We start from the raw sequence: 16,432 nt of genomic DNA, 5'->3' as shown, positions 1-16,432 counted from the left end.
ATAGGTTGGTTGAGAAAGAAATAACCAGGCAGGTAATACAACACATTCAGATCAAGTAAGCGTTGAAGTCCTGCAGCGGCTTGAGGGGTGGAAGGTAGGATTACTGGGTCTTCTACTTGCCTACTAACATTATCGTCGCTATACTCAAATGTGTACTGGACCTATTTCATATAGGGTGTCGGGAGGTAGTTGGGTTTTAAGTAGGACGGCAGCAGTTTCACAAGTAAGGAAATTGTCCGCGGACTGAGAAAAAGTGTGATGATGCGTGACGTTCGGCAGCTGCTCAGGAAGGCTGTTCCAGATGCGAGCGCAGTAAACTAAAAAGAAGTAGTGACGTATGTTTGTACGAGCTGGGGGATACTAAAAGGATGCAGGAGTTACGGAATCGGTAGCGAGGATGTGAGTTGACGTTGGGTCTAGCCTCTGCTATAAAGGCATTTTTGTGCAGCATGCGGTGTAGGAGAGTTAGATTTAAACCGTCTGAGCCATAGTGGCTCGAGGTCGAGGGTTTGGCAGCGAGAGCGGTAGGAAAGAGGGTTTGACCGAAGGAACAGCTTTCTCGTGAATGAGCGTTGGACGTTTTCAAGTGCGAACCTACAACTTTGAGTATAAAAGGAGGAGAACACGGGACAGAATTGGACGATTGGCCGTACGCATGGCTTATAAATTGCAACCATTGTGCCTGGACAGTGAAAGGAGCGCAGGATTAAAAAACTGAGCCTGCGTGCTCGGGAAACCTGAAACTGCACCTGGCGAGAGAAGCTAAATGTACAGGAGTATCTGAGGCCAAGATCTTTGATATCCGCTGAATGAGTGATGTGATTTCCATTTATTATGAAAGCATCAGCCGGGAGGGAGCAGCGGCAGGAAGTTATGTAGGATTTCGTGGAGGAGAAGCTTAGGCCGGAGTCGTTTGACCAGCGAGTAAGCGAGTCTAAGTCTTGCTGAAACTGGTGAAACGTAAGAGCTCGTGCTGATGGGAGGAATGTGTGCGCTATTTTTATGTCGTCCGCGAAGAGGAAGACTTTACAATGGGATACGGCACCGAAGACGTCGTTGATATACAGCAAGAAGAGGATGGGGCCTGGCACGCTTCCTTGGATGACTACACTAGTGATTGATAGTGGTGATGATTTTATGTCCCCAATTTGTGTTACTTGAGTCCTGTTACATAGGTAGGAGGCGAACCACTGAAATAAGGTTCCAGTGATGCCAACGTTACTAAGTTTGTGCAGCAGGGATGCATGGAGGACCTGGTCAAAGGCTCTTCGAATATCCAGGTAAACTGTTACAGTGAAGTTCCCGGCGTTGTAGGTTGCTGTGATGGTCTCGAAGAAGTGGAGCTGGCAGCTACTAACGGATCTTTGAGGCAGGAAACCATACTGCCGGCCATCTATGGCATTGGTTGTCAGTATAAACTTGGTTAATGGACCTTTGATCAGACGTTCAAGGGTTCTCACAAGGACGGAGGTATGATGGATTCCCCTGTAGTTAGAAGGAGTTTGCCTAGATCCGGATTTAAAGTTAGGGCGGATTACAGATTTCTTCCACTTCGTGACGCTTCCTCTTTCCAGCATCGGGGCAAGATACGATAGGTCAAACTGTTGGACCCAATAGCCGATAATGACCCAGGATTGGCCGAATACCGGTAGCCTATGGCGCAGCTATAATGCGTCAGGATTTCCAAAAAGTTATCGCCGCTTAGACTACGATTGCGAAGCGCTTTATTGATTTTGTTTTGGGCGTTAATACACCTTGTGCACCTTTGGTGGTCGTTTTGACGTAAACGCCAGCTTAAAAGGCCCAGACCGAGAACTTAGCTGAAGAAAATACGGTTACTATTCCTACGGAGATGCAAGATTTTTTAAATATGTATCCCTCGAATAACTGTTTGGTAAATGTGCTTTGAAACGTTTATATCTTTGGTTTCGCTGAGGTTAAGTTGAGTAACGATTCTCCGTTGTAATTCGCAGGCTGAGTAATATGTGAGGCTTGAGGGAGTAAAAACCGTTCTAAGCGTGCGCTTGTGATCGTTGTCTGATTGCAACCTGTTTGCCTTGGTAGCCTCTAACGTGGAAATAAGACAAAATTGATATGTTGTGATTTACTCCTTTTGAAAATCTAGTCTAGTACACTTTTTAGTCGAGATATTGCGATAGATGGAAGTGGAGCTGTGCTAAACGAACAGAAAAATATCCTGTCGAATAAATCGCAAAGAGGGGACTCTGGTTCTCCAGCTAACTGAAGCTTCAAACTATGATGGCCGGCTGATTCCCTCCTGCTTAATTTGTTCCCTGATACAAGAACTCATTGGCAAGAACACTTCCCAATGCAATGTAGAAAGATTCCATCACCGTTGCTGTCATACTTTGTGGTGCCATAACAGACTAAACCTAATGTAAGCGCCATCATTTTTCATAAACGTATGCTATGTTTCGGTCATACAAAACATTCTGTAAGTAGTTCCGTTCGTATAATGGTGGAAATACACATGATGGAGTGAAGCCTACACAACTAGCGCAGTGAGTTAAGAGTAATAAATACCCATGCTGCGGTTACAGATTTCTTCCACTTCGTGACGCTTCCTCTTTCCAGCATCGGGGCAAGATACGATAGGTCAAACTGTTGGACCCAATAGCCGATAATGACCCAGGATTGGCCGAATACCGGTAGCCTATGGCGCAGTTATAATGCGTCAGGATTTCCAAAAAGTTATCGCCGCTTAGACTACGATTGCGAAGCGCTTTATTGATTTTGTTTTGGGCGTTAATACACCTTGTGCACCTTTGGTGGTCGTTTTGACGTAAACGCCAGCTTAAAAGGCCCAGACCGAGAACTTAGCTGAAGAAAATACGGTTACTATTCCTACGGAGATGCAAGATTTTTTAAATATGTATCCCTCGAATAACGGTTTGGTAAATGTGCTTTGAAACGTTTATATCTTTGGTTTCGCTGAGGTTAAGTTGAGTAACGACTCTCCGTTGTAATTCGCAGGCTGAGTAATATGTGAGGCTTGAGGGAGTAAAAACCGTTCTAAGCGTGCGCTTGTGATCGTTGTCTGATTGCAACCTGTTTGCCTCGGTAGCCTCTAACGTGGAAATAAGACAAAATTGATATGTTGTGATTTACTCCTTTTGAAAATCTAGTCTAGTACACTTTTTAGTCGAGATATTGCGATAGATGGAAGTGGAGCTGTGCTAAACGAACAGAAAAATATCCTGTCGAATAAATCGCAAAGAGGGGACTCTGGTTCTCCAGCTAACTGAAGCTTCAAACTATGATGGCCGGCTGATTCCCTCCTGCTTAATTTGTTCCCTGATACAAGAACTCATTGGCAAGAACACTTCCCAATGCAATGTAGGAAGATTCCATCACCGTTGCTGTCATACTTTGTGGTGCCATAACAGACTAAACCTAATGTAAGCGCCATCATTTTTCATAAACGTATGCTATGTTTCGGTCATACAAAACATTCTGTAAGTAGTTCCGTTCGTATAATGGTGGAAATACACATGATGGAGTGAAGCCTACACAACTAGCGCAGTGAGTTAAGAGTAATAAATACCCATGCTGCGGTATAGCGCCCAACTAAATTTTCAAGCTCGGATGTCGTAAATTCTTGGTGCATTCCGCCTCACCTATAAGACATTACGCGTTTCATACTAAGTACTCCTGAACCTACATTGTAACCGCCTTTGTACACCTGACTAATGGTTTCCAATGTTCGGGCTTCTCACTGTCAGAGGCAGTGATGCTGATTTTTAAAGTACCCCCTCCAAAACCGGGCTCCATTCTGTCACCCTATAATCATACCTCAAAGCTTACTGAAAAACAGCCCTCCTCCATCACCATAAGTCGCAGCCAATCTAAGCTGAACGTAACCGCACCCCATAAATTGGCTGCTTAGTGCCCACGAACCTACCACCAGCTTTCCTCCCTGCACTCGTAAAAAGAACCACTGTGGTTCACGGTTTGAAGAATACTAAAGTTAAATTTCGGGTACGACCGATGTTAAAAATTGATCGTTTCTTCAAGCAAACACAAAGCGCCTCTAGTGTCTCGCGCAGATTCTTACCCCGTTTAATCCATTTACCTCCTTCTTTATCACATATTGCAACATCCTTCAACAACCTTATTCCTACCCAAACCATATAAAAATATATGCGACTAAGCCAGAGCCGCCCTTAACGAGATCTAACGGATTGCTGCGATGTATCCTACTCCATACTTACACACGAAGGAATATTCTTTGACCTAAGTTATAATGGCACATTACGTTACCGGAAAATCACTCGCCGTTTTCGTGCGACCAGTGGGAGCAACCTGGCGCTCCACGATGGTCCTTCACATTTATGAATTGACGCAGGTCCTAACACCCTACTCCCCGAGACTGATTGGCATGACACCCTATTATCCCAAATTTTCTCGAAAATCCTTGCCCCTCAAAGCCCAACATTGCTAGACAGACCATCCTTGCTTCCACAAGTTAAAGATTTCAACTATTTGGTCGCTTGGTCCCCCCACGCCAATTGCGATCAGTCCACTGATCGGCTTCACCACCTCAACACTGTTGCCCATCAGGTTCTCCTAAAAGTGTGGCTTTAAAGACCGTCAAGTTTAATCCTCCTTGTATCATCCATTGCGTTGACGATTGAAATTCCCCACGTTAATTCTGTCCCTATTTGTAGCCTCACCCTAGTTTTTGTGTTTAGTGCGTGTATATTAACTGACGCTTGTTTGTTCTTACCATTTCACTTATTTGACCTTGAGGTAATCCGGCCATTTGTAGCCGACTTTGCACGTGTGACCGTCGCACGTGGGAGACTGTTGGCTCCTTTGGTTTGTACTTTTGTAGTCGAAGTGGACCATTTGATTTGAACGAGTATCTACAGTCGAGGTTTGTATGGTTTGTCTTACATTAATAGTACAGTATAGAAATCCAGCTCCGACTTTGTTTTGCCTTCCCGGAGGTCCTGATATTACGCGTCACTCGAAGATACTGCTCGCCTGTTACAGTCCTTGTTCCTCAACCAGTAGTAATACAGCGAGACCTCTCATGACAATTTCGTAAGCTGTATGCTCAGGAACCAACAAAACTTATATCCACGAAACGTGTTCATCGCTTTCATTCCCGCAATAATAATAATGATGTTTGTTCCCAACTTGGTGGGATACCGTCTGGCATGATCATACGTTCACAGTCAAAATGAAGCATGACTGGGGGATTTGCGATCGCTGGGGATTACGCGAAAAGAGGACAATGTCATAAACGGTGGGAAGTATTCGATGAAATAATAATAACAGGTTTCTTTCCCAGCTCGTGGAAAACAATGGACATGAGGTCCGACAAGCCTAAAGACTTAGCCTGCTGACACGAACTAAAACTGAAAAACCATTGCTGACCATGAGTGGCCTTGGGCGGTTGGGCAAATGGCCGGAGGCACCACGAGCAAAAGTCGAGATGGAGATGGAATAATTCGAATCTGGAGAACATGGCAAGTTTTGTCTCAAAAATATGTTGTGATCTGAAACTAAGCAGACGTACTTTTGCAGGGAAGTCAGGTTCAAGGGATAGGTCGGATGGGGACAAGGTACCAAAGCACACGGCCGACCGAACACCGTATATGGAGTTGAAACTGCGGAAGGGGCAGCCGAAACTGCGGCAGAAAATCAGGCTGGCCAACTTTGAGTGAAAATTCATCGGGTACGAAAGAACTCGTTCCAGAGGCGGTTTTTTGTCTTGCAGTTTTCTTCAGTTAATGGAACAAGCCGGCCAGAGGACACAGTTTAGAGAGGGAATGGAATAGTTACGGGTGTGCCATCAAGCTGGGCATGCAGTGCCATGCCATCATTGGCCTGACATACGTCGGTTTGTGGACAGCCCCGTAACAGACGTCACATTTAAGGTGATTGGGCTGGGGCATGCATTTCTTTGGGTAGCGGGATTTATTTCAGGCTGGCCGAGGAAACAAGCGGGAATGTAGTCGATATGGGATCGCAGGTTTTCTTGGCCAGTTTGAGGATCCTGTTGTTGTAGATCATGGGTCAGGTGGAGTAGATAGCAGCCAATTAGGTCGTCCAAACCAGGTATTGCTGAAGTTTAAAGCTCGGGAAGATGACGGAGTGAGATAAAGTTAGTAGAGCATGATGAGTTTGTGGATACATCAAATGAGATAATGTGCATTAATATACACATAAAAAAGAACTTCATGTCTACCGCGATTAGGGTGATGACAACTGATTATATGTAATAGGATGTAGATGGATTTGTACTTAGTAGACTAGCGACCAGGTTAGGTTTGCTAACATACAATATTAACTTACAAGGGATCTAGTGAAAGCCGATATAAGCGCGCAGAGTGGTGGTGTGAAAATCAGATGTACAAAAGCTGACGAGGGTGAACTTCCAAGATAACTGGTAAATCTGGTATTCATTACATCGATTCAACAGTACCAGGAGAGAACGTATGTGCAAAAAACTAGTCGCCAGTCCCCGAAGCACTGTCATCAGTTTTTGCCCGTAAGTGGTGCACAGCAATGAAGACTTTCGTGTCCGCCACTGGGAGCAGCGGGTAGATATGTTCTTTGTTTTGTTAACGAAATGGGCTTTGGTGGGGTGTAGCCTCTGTTCTGGCGAAGGCAGATACAGCCACACTCATGGATGCAGCCTATCGGTATCGCAGAGTATCTTCAGGTTATCCCAGGTGTATTTTTTTATTTTTGTCTATTTTTGACAGACGAGAGGTCAGTTTTTTCATCTGTGGTTTATGGCGTTATCAGATACGTAACGCAACCAAGGCAAGCCTGGCACCAGAAGCAACAAACAGAATCCAACAGTACTTTTTGATTTCCTGAATCTAAAAGCCAGGCTCAGAACCACCGGTGATGGGCGATGCGCCCATGCTACTGGAGGACTGACGGGTACACAGACGTACTATGGTGCAACCTCTTCACGACATAGAGTCCTCCGTTGTTCCTACACATTAGTTCTTGATTTACCAAAAACGACTATCGCAAAGGGTTTCAGAAATTCAGCCAAGATTTTTGCTGGTGCTACCGAAGTGGCACAACTCTAGCGGAGAATAAGGCTTTGATAGACATTGTTGGCATTGGTTTCATAAACAGACTTCCGGACATATATTTCTGTGCATCACTTTCACCAAAACAGATCTATGTGTTTGACCTTAACTGTCAGCTCGTAGAGGCGTATCTCTTCCGGCCAAACTCGTCCGGTGAACCCATCCATCGTCTACCTTCGGAAAAAGGTCACTCAGCTGTATCATCTTTTTGGAGCCTGGCTGTCATGTCTCGATTGATGTATGAGGGCTGGAATAATGCCGTGTTGCCCAAGCCTAGACAGGGGAAGTCGAGAGGCAGAGGTCGGCTTAGAACCACGGACCATTCAGTCAATAAATTCGCGCTCTAACCACTTGGCCCATCTCGCCCCAAAACCGTTGGAGAAAATATTTTTCCGTAGTCCCTATAATTGCAACACAGGCGCATCCTAAGGCGCACATTGGATGCTTCGTAGAATGCAATATTCGCAACAAACGGAAGCTGATTCCGGTGGTTGTAAGCTTCTGTCATACTGCCAGCTTGTTTGCTTTCTTGTTGATCGTTCTTTTTCAGCAGCTGCCTTCTAATTTATCTTCTCCAACAGTTTCTCATCCAACTCTCTCACGTCTAAACTCAAAACGGCTAAAGACTGACCATTTGACAGAACTATTTCCACCCAAATGCATTATCGAAGACTTTTCTTTACAATGATTAGCCTTGTACTGCAACTCATATGACGGGTAAAAACATATTTTCCACGCCCCTCGCCCCCCACGCCCAAGAACTTACGCCATCGTTGTCACCTCCGAACATCCAAAAACCTTGCGTTCTATATTCCCTGGTGTAGCTTTTTCGGCGCAAGCAAAACCGGGATTTTTTGTACGGTACGATCATGTTTCTCTGAGCAAACCTGGCTTGCTCTTGATTCCCCTAAATTTCGCGCCCGAAGTTCGTATACGCCGAGCTCTCGGCATCGTGGTTGAGTAGACAGTTATTGGCGTTGAAAATGACTCTTAGCTGGAATCGCTCGAACCAGTATTTCATTCTGGCTGCTTCTTCTGCCGCTCGCCACAACCTTTAAGTACTCCCGACATCCATGGGTGATCAAATCTCAGAGGATATTTCAGAACCCCTCTGACCCGTACTGAGTGGGCCTGTTACACTACACCTGTAGGCTGTGACCGTCTGTAACTGGCGCTCTCCTTCGCTTTTGTCTAACTTCTTCAGCCATATCTCTCTCCATTACCCTGCAATAGGTGCATTCAAGCTGCCGGGAATCTTTTGGTTGCCAGCTGAGGGACCTATGCTCCACGCTTTTTTCTTGACTAACACTTTATGGAGTTTTGATCAGAGATTGCCTATAGTGCCACCGGTGCTTCGGATCTAATATCCAAGGCATGAATCTTCTGTTACATTTACCATCGTTTTTAAATTTCCTGGAAAGTAACCAGCGTGTAGTTTCCTGAAATACAGCGAGTTTTAACCCTGCTTCTTTCTCCACCTTCCACTTCCTTACATTTTATTAGTATTTTCCACTTTGCTAACCCTTCCGAAATAGGGTACTCTTTTCTCTACACTGATACACGCACCATCTGTTTCGCCTTAAACAAAATACCAGCCATCAGCTGGGTCGCCACCTCAAAGCATTATCTTAGTTTCTTCTGAACGACTTTTACACAAAAATGTAGTAGGTCTGCGATCTTACGAATTTCTGACTATGTTTTTACTGATCACATCCCATTCCTTCGGATTCCCAAGCTTCTGCCTCCGGCAGTAACTGGTTTGAGGCCCCGTTTGGCCGAAGACCCTCGCCAACTCATTCAATTAACTGCAAATATAGAAAAACTCTTCACTTGGCTCCAGCCGCCTCCTGGACGCTTTCATTCAAATCTGCTGATTTTGAGATTCCCGCAACCATCTATTTTCATTTCTGATATGCCCGCTTCACCATCCCTTATTACGCTTTTTGTGCTTTGGCCATAAGCCCAAAACTCTAGGGCCACGAGAGCTCTGCGATGGTTCTAGGTTTTACTTCACACTGACCGTCTGGATCACAACAACTCTGCTATTTCATCAAATCCGTTTATCTGGTTTCCCAGTGTTTGCAGTGTGCAGTTTTCTTATCATGTATGCCACACACAAGTCGAGAATAAGCACTGTTATTATTATGCTTCACCAGTAAGCCATAAAGTGACCGAGTGTCCTCGCGCATACATTTTGGCGGTCGTAGACACATTATAGGTCTGGATGGCTGCTTCCAATGTAAACTTCTCAGAAGTCTTTTCCGCGAGTTCTATGAATCTAAGCAATGTCCAACAACTTGCCGTAATGTCACTGGCGGATGCTCTATCACTGCTGCCGTAGTCGAACATTCAGACTAACACTGTTCACCGCTTCTTATTTTCAGCTATCTCCCGGTTGACCTACGATCCGTGAGCTCCACGGCACGCTCTAAATTTTGCAACTGCCACCACACCTATACTTCTATTAATTTTACCTTTAATGATTATCGTCTCGGTCAACCCTAGCCTTCTTTCGCGTATTCTGGTCACTGGCTTTATCATCTCACTCAGTTTCTACGGGCCCTGCTTAATGCCCTTTTCAGAGTACTTCATCCACATAGTGAAAAGTTTTGTAGCGCTTGAGTGCATTTGATTTAATATCTTGTGCAGCTGCATTGACACACTAGTCAGTAATTTCAGCAAGTGCCCGCCATCTGATTCTCTATCCCAGAGAATAGATGCTATTGATAATTCATTTTATGACCTCGCTAACTTCTGCCCATTTGAAACCAAGATAGCTAGGAGCGCTATGCTAGCCCTGTTAATGGTAATACTTCTCTGGACTTCAAAGAACTCAAGTGAAATCCCGTCCCATGCATATTTATCAGCAATTTCTTGACTGCCATTTCGAACGTTATGACTAGTCGTAAACGCTTTACTGAAGATTTTATTGACCGATCCACTAGTCTGTGCGTATTTTTGTATCCTTCAACTGGGGAACTCAAATCCTATTTGGTACTGTCCATCAAAGCATCTTACCTGTAGGCATGGAAGTACACCCTACAGTCTATGCTGAAGATACCATCCAATCTTTCCAGGCCTATGCTCGGCTCTAACCCACTTGTCATCTTGCTACATGTTCGGCTCTCTCCGCCGATAAATCCGACTTCTGTGATTATAACCCGGTACCACGCAATGTCAGTGTCTCGCCGCTAGCCCGCTGAGCCCAGCACAGTTTCTCCACATTCCTCGGGACCAGCAAGTCTACCTGTCACTAACTCAACTCATATTTCTTGTGTGGGAGGGATCTTTCCTCTCAACCTCTTTCAGATGTTGATCATCGTCTGTTTGTCTAACTGTGGCTCAACTACCATCCCGGAAAGCTAGAAGTCAATGAAGTCATTCAACTGTTATCATCCGTTTGGTTCAGAACAGGCAGCTATAATTTTGATATGCTTCGGTAATTTTGTTTTCATTTATCGAACGCTTTATATCAATCGAAGCTTTCCAAATTATTTTAGTTGTGTTTCATCATCCTCTACCCATCCTTCTGGCAGATCATACTTTGTCTGCCTTGCGGTTTCCGTGATTCCGAGGAAGGCATGGAGAACAAAATCTGTCTTGGTAGACGCTTTTTGGCATGCTCGAAACACAGCCGAGCCATTTTAAGTAATGCTGTTAGATGCTTCCGCAATGGCAGTATATGCTGCATAAACAAATTATTTTTTCTAATCACTCCGTTGCAAATCCGTTGACGCCAACCAAAACCAGAAGCTCTTCTACCACGTCAGCAGTGAAAAAGTTGAGGATCTCGTGCATCATCCGTCGCACATCTATACAACAAGAGACACTACTGTAACTTAAATTGTAAGGAGCATATTCAAGCCACACGTTATGAAACATGGCTCTGCACGTTGAAAGCGGCAGGCACACGCTAAAAAGACGACACCGTGGTGGTCACTTTACTGAACAGTGCTTGAGATTCGTCCTCATCATTAAGCGTGAAGGCAATGTTGTCTGCGTACTACGAAGCACTGAGGTTCTCACTAGCAATGATTTGAACACCGTGGTCGTAGATGATTGGTGTTTCCATCATCATTTAACCAGTGGTGAAGTTAAGCAATAATAACGAGCGTAGACGTCTCTGTCAGATGATACCTTTCAAAGGAGAGTCTTTAAAGAGCTCACCGTGCAATTTCGCACGCCCAGAGGTGTGTGAATATAGGGATCGGATTATGTTCACAAACGTGTGAGGCGTGGATGGCTGAGCAAAAATGAATACTACCACTGACCAAACGACAATCAAAGCAGCACTTAAAGTTAGGCTATACTAAGTTTTTGGGCCGTCTGTACCTATGAAGTTGTTTCACCAACTGACCAAGTGCAAAAGGAAGGTCGATGTGTCTGCTACTTGGACAAAATTGCGATGGATGCCACCACAAAACGCCGGGAAATCAGCGACACCAAATGCCTTGTTACAACTAACACCTCGGTTGTTACCGAACTCGTGGTGAAAATGGACACTATTATCAATTAACCACATGTTGATAAAGTTTCTTCCTGTCATAGAGATCCAAATAGTTTATACAGGTACTGACTGAGGAGTTTGCCGCTGTCTTCAACAGAGGATGTGGGAGATTATCCGGACAGGAACACGATGAGGTTTGAGTAGAAACATACACTCGGACCCTTTTGCGGCTGCAGATCCAAGGTTCATATTTTTGCTGAACGCTGGCACTACGTATTGAGGATAGCGGGTTGGTAGCTAAATTTTCGTTTGAGGCGTAGATCCTCGCGGTCCAAAAGTTCTTTTATGGGTATCGGAGTCCCATTCTGGTCACTAATAATTTTGCTGGCAAGTGGCTTTCGAGGACAAGTTGAGTGAGTCAGGTGGAACAGCTCGTGTAAGTTTTAGACGTTTTTTGGCAACCTCCATTCCTTTGGCCATTCGGGTCTACCGAGCTTTGGTAGATTATTGGTTGGATAATTGGTTTACATGACGTCAGTGGCCTGTGGGGTTGAGTTGTGGTTGTGGTCAATAGGAATTTTCTGCCGGGCCTGGAAAATCGCATTAGAAAATTTTTAGATAAGCTTGGTTGGCTTGAACAGAGAACGGACTTTTAACTGATTATCCTTCTCAATTTGCAGTAACTTTCACGTGCCGAGTGATGCCCCTCACATTTGTCATTCGTCTGCTGTTTTTTTCCACTCGCTTCGAATTGTGACGGTTTGATCTAGCTTTAGTTTAGTATGCTCCTATTCATATCCATCGAATTTGGGTCATGACAGCTTGAGCATGACCGTATTAGTGCCGGATGATACTCACCATTTATGTGACTGCCTGGCCTCCGCACATTACCAACCACCGACAATTGACTCTTATCTTGCTGTTATTCTGATTGCCTTATTCAGATTATACCTGACACACATTAGCGAGAAAAAATATTATTATTGCCATTGTAGCACGTTAGAATTTTCATTCGGCGTTCAAGAGACTGGTTCTAAAAGTTCCGTTTGGTTTCTGGATCCGCTAGCCTCTTGGTGGCTGAGTGATATGTGAGTACTTTTCGTAAATATGAAAAGCGCAGTAAGAAGCAGCAGAGCACAAGTATATGGTTGGATTCCACGTCGGCATTTTGGAATGAGGGCCGAGCCGTTGTCAACCCGGCCAGGTGGTTGTTTGGATTTGGGACTGGTTCAATGTGGGCACCACATATTCCGGGAATTTCGGCTGTTTCGAGAATTGGTACCTCAATGGAACGGTCCGTGATCATCACATAACTGGGGTAGACCATTTTCGTTTTCCATATTCCCAGTATCCAACCAAAAATGACCACTCAATTGGGCCTCAACAGCAGTTGGTTGACCAACCTAGGTGTTCGTGTCACCAGGAGATACATTTGACATGAATATCCAAAGTGCCATAGAAATTGCCTTTGGTATACTAAATGTTACAGTTACTTAAATCGTGAGCAGGCACAATAACCAGTGTGCGACGCACTTCACTTGTCGAGATTCTCTCATGGACTGCCAAAAGAACAGCGCGGAGGCGACCATCAGTGGACATCCAATTAACAATATACACTTAATGGCCATGCCAACATTATTACCTGCAACGATCATTGCACTACCAGTTCTGCGGATCTGGAACCCGGAAGAGGTTGAGAACACGGTCAGCTCACTCAAAGTACTTCAGTGCTTTGTCCTCGTTCCTGACAAACAACACACGCCAATGCAGGGGAATTTCAGCTCACGAGCAAAAGCCACATGTTGTTCTGCTTCCGTCAGACATTAAAAATGAAGGCAGCCAAGCGGACAGGTTTTTGGCTTTCAAAAACACTTTGGGTTCCTGGGTGCGCCACCCACGTCGCATACACAGAAGATGCAGCTGGGTGTCGTGCACTGTGAACAACTTGGTCATTCCTAGTGCTAAGATTTGCGGAGGAATTATACAAAAATGAGTGCGGTAGTGCAAGAAGTGAGGTACTCAAAAGTGTGAGGAGGAAGGTGTTAGCAGTAGCACAACTTCGCTAGCCGTCCTGCCGTATGCAGGAGTAAGGCAATTCCTAGTGATAAGATTTGCGGAGGAATTATACAAAAATGAGTGCGGTAGTGCAAGAAGTGAGGTACTCAACAGTGTGAGGAGGAAGGTGTTAGCAGTAGCACAACTTCGCTAGCCGTCCTGCCGTATGCAGCGAGTAAGGCAACCCGGCTGGTGACATCAAGCGATGGTCGATGTGGCGGAAGATTATTTTCAGTTGTATCGTGGTTTAACTTAGGCCAATATGGTACCATGGAATTCAAACCTGGAAAAGAAGTTCAGACTGACAAATATTTACTATTAGACACTCCCAAGAATAAACAGGATGTGCGTATGAATCATAACGGTAAAACCAAAGAATGTAGTGGACAGGGTATCCCGTAGCAAGATACTTCGCCGTTTTTTCGGATTTTCTATTACCCAAGCTACAAAGATCGGTTAACTACGCCACAGTACGCACCGTCGTCCCAACGGACATCAGAAATGGTGATAAATTCTCCGGGACCGAATACCATGAAATGAATAATTTCCGAACGGTCAGCGCCACCACCTTCGGAGATGCTCACAACTTGCTATCAGGGTGAGATGCTCCTTTAACTGGGCACGTTTTTAAGTGTCTAATGCTATTCTCCTGAGGAACTACCCACATTTACGCTTACACAGTTTTAGAACGCATCCTATGGCAGACAAAGCGTTGGTATGTGCTGAAACACGATACGATAGATCCGCCGACATAGCTTTGCCAAGATGCCGCCATCTCGTTAACCCTCTATCGCTGGGCGTCACCAAGGCCGTTAAAACAAAAGGTTTGGGGGCAGTCTTTTACATTCCGGTAGTCAGTGATTGGAATTAGTTGACACATGGGGTGATGGACTTACTTGGTGTTCTCAGGAGAAAATTGGCACTTGACGACTGCCTACATTTGCTGGCCAGTAAATCGCCGGGGTAAACCAGTTGCCTCAGCTTGCCCCGAGCTGTGGTCTCCTTATTATGTGTTCGTCCACTACAATGCCTTGCTTGATACTGAATAGTGAAATTAGTAGCCCGGGCACCTGGAAGGCGCAAAGAAAACTGCCAATATAGAGCAGCTTTCGGAACGACCAAGATAGAAACCAGACAAGCATGCCGCAGATGCCCCTTCGGAGCATTGAAATCAGACCCGACGTACAGCTAGTAAATCTGCTGACATCTCTGATGGCAAAACTCCCGGCTCCTCACCTTCTGGGGAGCAGATATGGTGTTGAAATGCTTTTCCACGAACTGCTTCAGGCTCATCAACAAACTTTGAGATAATAAAAGGTGGAATCACCCCGAACAGCAGTCCATCATTGCATTCACAGACACCTGGCCCACACCAGATGTTTATGACACAGAGATCTCGACAGACGACCGCTCTGTTTTTCGAGTTGACTCAAAGCGAGGGAATAGTCACTTCATATTAAAATGAGGCTCCGTCCATCTCGATTGTTCACTCCGATAACGCCCCTGCACCTTTTGCGATACACTAGATTCCAAATCTGCGGGGCGGTCCGATGCTCTTTTTCTTGTTGTTATCTACCGCTGCCTCTTGGGTCCCTCGGAAAATGAACAATTCCTCATTCAAACCTCTGGACAACTATCCTCCGGCTAAAACATCACTCATCCCTTGCTGATAGATGCCTTCAAAGCTATGCTCTTTTTCTTGTTGTTATCTACCGCTGCCTCTTGGGTCCCTCGGAAAATGAACAATTCCTCATTCAAACCTCTGGACAACTATCCTCCGGCTAAAACATCACTCATCCCTTGCTGATAGATGCCTTCAAAGCTACAAAGGCCTCCTGGATGGAGCTCCAGTGCGTAGTATCAAGTGTACTTTTTACAGCGGCGCTGAATTAGAGTCGTTCAACAGGGTGCTTATACTCAACACGCCATTGCACCCACCAGATACCCCACAGGCTAACTACCATCTTTCCTGGATTTGGTCATTGCCATTGAAATACGCTTCGTTGGTCAGGTGATAAGTAACGATCCGCTGGAGCATTATGACCACTGTGTGCTGCTATGCACATTTCCTAGGAATGCGCATTTTTATTAGCAGCTTAAACTGGGACCAGTTTCAGTGAAAGATTTGAATGAGATCATTGTCCAGAACGTCCACGAGGCTGACGTGATGTTCCTTTCGAAAAAAGCCAACACGCAGTCTGGTGGGCGGCAAACTACTTAAAACGATTCGGCGTCTTCCGGAAAACAGGTCCAAATATTTCCCAAAATGTTGACCACAAGAGACGAGGCCAGCTGGCATTTATTAAAATGCAGAATCATCAATAGAAAACGGGAAAGCGAGCCGCCTTTGTTGACCTTGCTCCGACATATGGAAATGTGCCGTACAAATAAATGAGACTGCTGCAGAAACAGGCCACCTGCGTTCTCCTTGAGGAACAGGAACGATAACTCACGAGCGCCTCAATAGTTGTACATGAGTTCTATAGAAAACACAATGCGTGTATAACTTTAGCTCCGGCGTCCTCCTCACATCTAATCTTGTCAAGGCGGAAATACGAACAGCCTATAACTGACCTAATCCAATCAATTAGCACCTTCCCGTGACATGTTGCACGTAGCGTTTTGTTTAAGTGAGCGAAAAATGAAGGTCATTGACCATCGCCGATTTGGATTTTTTGCCGGTTTACGCGACATAAAACACGAAATCGCACTTTAGCATATTTTGGCGTTCTTTGGTGTTCCTGAAGAATAAAAATGACATCTTAAGAGTATTTAAAGAAAATGCCACCCTATAGGATCAGTCGCAGGCTTTTGTTTGCTTTAGAAACCTCAGATTTAACAAATGGGATAT

This window comes from Opisthorchis viverrini (genome assembly GCF_000715545.1).
Source record: "Opisthorchis viverrini unplaced genomic scaffold opera_v5_147, whole genome shotgun sequence".
NCBI lineage: Eukaryota > Metazoa > Platyhelminthes > Trematoda > Opisthorchiida > Opisthorchiidae > Opisthorchis > Opisthorchis viverrini.
Note: the sequence above shows the minus strand (reverse complement) of the source record.